A 4,754-nucleotide genomic window follows, 5' to 3' on the forward strand; every position below is an offset into this window, starting at 1 on the left:
AATATTACATCAACTGGTGTTTGGTTTAAACCAGTGGGTGTGTTCACATGTAATAGGGGCTTAAGGTGTCTCAAGATCCTACTTAGGGCTCAGTTTGGAAGGAGTGCAAATAGTACAAATACACACAATGGTGTATGACTTACGTACCAAACTCAACCTCAAGGTTGGTTATTTTTAAGAATTAATCTGGTAGATAACTCTTCCTTGTTGAGATTATCTAATTAACAGACAAAATCAAATCCACTAGTTTCTATGGAAGCTATGGAACAAACAGAAATTTACATTCATCAAATAAAAAGCTTCCTGATGAGCTCATAAAGTGTAGCCCGGACAGAGGAAAAAGAAATTACAGAAAGAGACAAAAGCAACCATCTGCAACAGTGAACAAAACCCACCGGCCACCCCCAGCCACCACATCTGGTTGGGATGCCATTAATTGTTTTATTGCTTATATTTTAAACCAAAAGAGAGAGACAAATACATATACATACACCCATTAAAACTCGGACCAAAACCAAAGGGCCTGATCCTCGCCCAGGAGTCCGTAGTTACAAGAATGTCCAGCCGGACCGGAGTAAACAGCACCTTCGAGCTTTGACAAGTTATACATAGCCGGAAACAAGCTCTTACTTATATCATCTTCTTCATCCTGCGAGAGATCCGAGTGATCGGGTTCGAATACATGGGACGAATCTCCAGGAGGGAAGAGTAGTTGCCTGCATTGGCATAATTTGGGCTTTCAGAATCAAAGACATCGCTGTTGGCTGAGCTAATATCTTCCTGTTTACAAACCACAATTGGCACCACAGATTCCCTCTCTTCAGAAGTCGTATTCGGAATGGCTTTCTGTGGCTGGGGATTGGGAGGGTTTTTCGGATCAGATGTTTCTGAGCTTCCCCTCTCTTTCTCTTTCAGGAGGAACCTGTCTGAGGAGAAGAACCTGTTGAAGAGATCTTCAACTGTTAGGGACTTTCCAAAGCTTATTCCTTGTGTAAAGAGAATTGCCTACCTCAGTTTTCAGTTTTTCCTTCTCTTTTACAAGGTTATCATAGTTAACCTTGAGGCTGTTGTAGCTAGCTTTAAGACCTTCGTAATCCTTCTCCAGTTGCTTTGTCTTCCACCTGGCCCGGCGGTTCTGAAACCATATTGCCACCTGCCGAGGCTGCTAGCCAAGCTCTTTCGCGAGTTGAACTTTTCTTTCTGGTTCAAGCTTATTCTCCACCTCAAAATTCCTCTCGAGGAATTGGACTTGCTCAGCTGTAAGTCGCCTCTTCTTCTCAGGTTGATGAAAGCAATCATCCAAGTCCTCATCGCCATTTTCTTCTTGCTCAGGTGGTTGGAAGAAGAAAGACCTTTTTGGTGTATTTCCTCTGTCTACTCCAAAGCTAACCATGGAACTCCTCGAACCTGGGCCGGCCAGATATTCAAAATAATGATGATACTAAAAACAAAAAGGATATCAACCAACCATTAAAGTTCTAAATTAAATTGCAGAAGTTCCACTCAAACAAGCAGCAATATCCCACAAGAATCGGTGAGTTTAACCATTCATGGTACTTGTTTTAAATGCATTAATAAAATTGGTTTTCTTCTTTTTATTTTATATCTCTTTTAGCTCAACTTTTTCTCAATTGTATACCTAGTTTATTAAACTAGATTAAACAGCTGCCCAGAAAAATCAGTAGAAAGTAAATGAAGTCTAACAGGTTGATCGAGTAAACAATAACCTTAACCTTGAGACTAGATTATGAATTGTTATGCGACCCATCACCCACGTTGTAATAAAACATTTAAAACCATCCATTAATGGAGCAGCGCAAAAAGGAGCCCAAGGCAGAACCAACCAAGTTATTTGATAAGGAAATGCATCAATCAAAATACAAAACATAAAAAGAAACAGACATATAGAAGGGAAAAACATGAGTATCTCCAAAGAAACATAAAACATCATCAACGACAGTAAAATTAATAAATTCCCACTAAAAAAGGAAAAGAGAGGAAAATAGGTCCTCCCTGTACAGTCTATTGAGAGAAATGATCAGCTCAAACAATATGATGAAAACTGCTAAACCTCAGAGCAATAAGGAGAAGATCAACAGCCAAGAAAACCCGGAACAAACGACACTAGAAAATTGAAACAGAAGAAAGACAGAGCTAGGAAATGGAGATAAGATTATTACCATGGAAAGTAGTAGGAGAAGAGCTGGAAATGAGCAAAGCCTCTGAATCGCGAGGAATCCCTTCGTTTCGAAGTATAACGGTCATATTGGAACCGTTATAGTTATAGACCCTCCTACCCGCCTCCATCGTTTCCGGCCTTGCTTGTTCTCGAATTCCTGGACAATTCAAACGGACATGCCTTCTTACGAGGATCTGGTGGCCATGAGTTCCCAGTTGATCTAAATCTTGTGACGGAAGAAGCTCGTGATGATGATCACGGTGATATGAAAAGTATGAGAGCAGCGGCAACTCACACCCATCACTCAGAAGAAAAACAGAACGTTAGAAAATTTATCAGCGCTGCTCAGAGGGGACTCGAAAACCTTCCGGTAAGTTCTGACGGGAAGCGTTTTGGCAGAGAGAGAGAGAGTTTTTTCTCCGGCTTGGGGGACTTCCATTCCATATTCTCCATCGGGTGTGCTTATAATAAACTTTTAGGCTTTAGCCGGAGGAGGTCTAAGTGTCTAACCGTCTAAGTGGGCATGATGGATATGAATTTACTGAAATGACCCCCAACAAGTGAAATATCTGGTCCGTTCAGTAGAGAATAAAAGAAACGAAATAAAATGCATCCGGTGCAGAGGAGACGAGGTGATTACCGACTACAGCCCAAAATTTAGGGCTCGTTTGATCTCGGTTTGAATTGGAATCGGTATAGTGATCAAAATCTCTTAATGGTTTGAATTGGAATCTTTTATAGTGTGTTTGGTTCATATAAAAATTGGAATCAAAATTAGAATAAATAAAGAATAACACCACTCCAGCATGAATGGGATTGAGATTCCATCCAATCAAACAGTTGGAATATGGATTCACGTTCAAATTTGTTCATATTAAGAGGGGAAAACTTTGGGCTAAGAGCAATAGGCTGTTGTGAACGTTTTTGTTCATTATACATCAATCCATCAGTCCCCTCACCCCTAACTGCTGGGTTTTTTGGGCCCATCAATTCGATATCTATGCGAGTCCGAATCCATTCCTTATAATACATTTCAGTCACACATCCAAAACATCTCCCGTACTTGTGTGTTGTCAGTGAGATGCACTTTATAAAGAGCAAATCTAGATTTCGTCTTAAATCCAAAGGATAAGTTCCAATTTGAATTCGATTAAATTGTGGATCTACTTATGTCATCCGATCCGTTTGCAACCTAGCAAAATTTTTGTTTCGATGATCCCATTAATATTTGTATGTTTTTGCTTTGGTCATTAAAAAAATTAAAAAAAAAAGATGAAAAAGGAAACAAGGGCTAATTTGATAAATAAAAGGGAAAATTCTCGATTAATACCATATATTTTGGGTCTAGTGTCACTTTTGTCCTCGAACTTTAAAACACGATAATTCAGGTTCCAAACTTTCAAAATGTGTCAATCCAATACCTATCACTAATCAATCCATTAACGAGTCGTTAAGTGACACTTGAAAAGATACAAATACTCTTTGAGTGTCATCTAATTTTCTTTATCAATCATCCACGTGTTGATAAAAATGAATAGTCTCAAATCCTCGTCAATTTTAAAGTTGGGGTTACATTTTAATGGACATTTTGGTGATCCTAACTTTTTTGAATAGAAGAGACAAGGATTTGGGACTATTCATTTTTTGTCAACCTTTAGATAATTCATAAAGAGAATTAGATGATACTATCTTTTCAAATAAAACTTAATGGCTAGTTAATGGCAAATACTTGACACATTTTAACAACAAAACCGACACTAATGTCCCCAATAAAATGAAATTGATATCAATTCACAATGGGCATTAATGTATAAAGTAGGGGTTTTTGACATTTTAAATTAAGAGATCTGCATTAAGCCTGTACTTATCCGTAAATAAAATAGGAAGTAACAGGTAAGCACATGAAAATCGCAACGAGACACGAGAGCACTTGGAATCTTATACGGGAAGAATAGGATGGTTGGCGAATCATATATCGACACAACACATGTAGGACCGCGTATATGAAAAATTGAAGATGACGTGGTGTTTGGTACTACGAGCGGAACCGTAACCCATCTGATGAGTCACTATCAGATGAGGGGGAGAGGACGGTGAATCACCCTATCCTTATTCCCTATTCCTGCCTTCTAACTTCTTTTCTTATTCTTTTAGACCAGCATCCGGTCCACATTTCTGATTTATTATTCTCCGGTTCTCCCCCACCATACCAACAATGGACCAGCACGACCGGTTCCCTCTCATCTAGCCGCCGCGTTTTCTTCACCGTTTCTATTTCCACAGTGACAGTGTTAGACGCTATCCCACTAACTGAGAGAAAAAAAATAAAGATCCTTCGCTTGCAAGCAACGGACCACGTATGGTCTGGAATCGGAACGGCTCGCCCCGCTTAAACCCTCCCGGGCACGTCAATGTGACAGTGACCCACTGGGCCATGCCTTGTCCGTTAGATTCAACCCTCTACCGTCTAATTAGTGTTAAGAGGCTCAACTCCATCCTATCTAGCTATATTATATCATAAAGCAACCCTCTTCTCCTAAGATGATGAGTATAATCATGGTTCAAAGTATCGATA

The 4,754-nt window shown here is 39.5% G+C and overlaps 1 pseudogene across 1 annotated transcript; it reads right to left on the reverse strand.

The window, feature by feature from the left end:
• Nucleotides 1–260: 260 nt before the first annotated feature.
• LOC148863047 (homeobox-leucine zipper protein HAT5-like) lies at nucleotides 261–2,704 on the reverse strand (annotated as a pseudogene). The gene is made up of 3 exons (XR_016109285.1): nucleotides 2,181–2,704; nucleotides 1,010–1,407; nucleotides 261–940 (listed from the first exon to the last, which is right to left on the reverse strand). The product of XR_016109285.1 is annotated as a homeobox-leucine zipper protein HAT5-like (transcript).
• Between the last annotated feature and the right edge of the window lie 2,050 nt (nucleotides 2,705–4,754).

This window comes from Nelumbo lutea, chromosome 3, assembly GCF_056320005.1.
Source record: "Nelumbo lutea isolate HS-2025 chromosome 3, American lotus-T2T, whole genome shotgun sequence".
Taxonomy (NCBI): Eukaryota; Viridiplantae; Streptophyta; class Magnoliopsida; order Proteales; family Nelumbonaceae; genus Nelumbo; species Nelumbo lutea.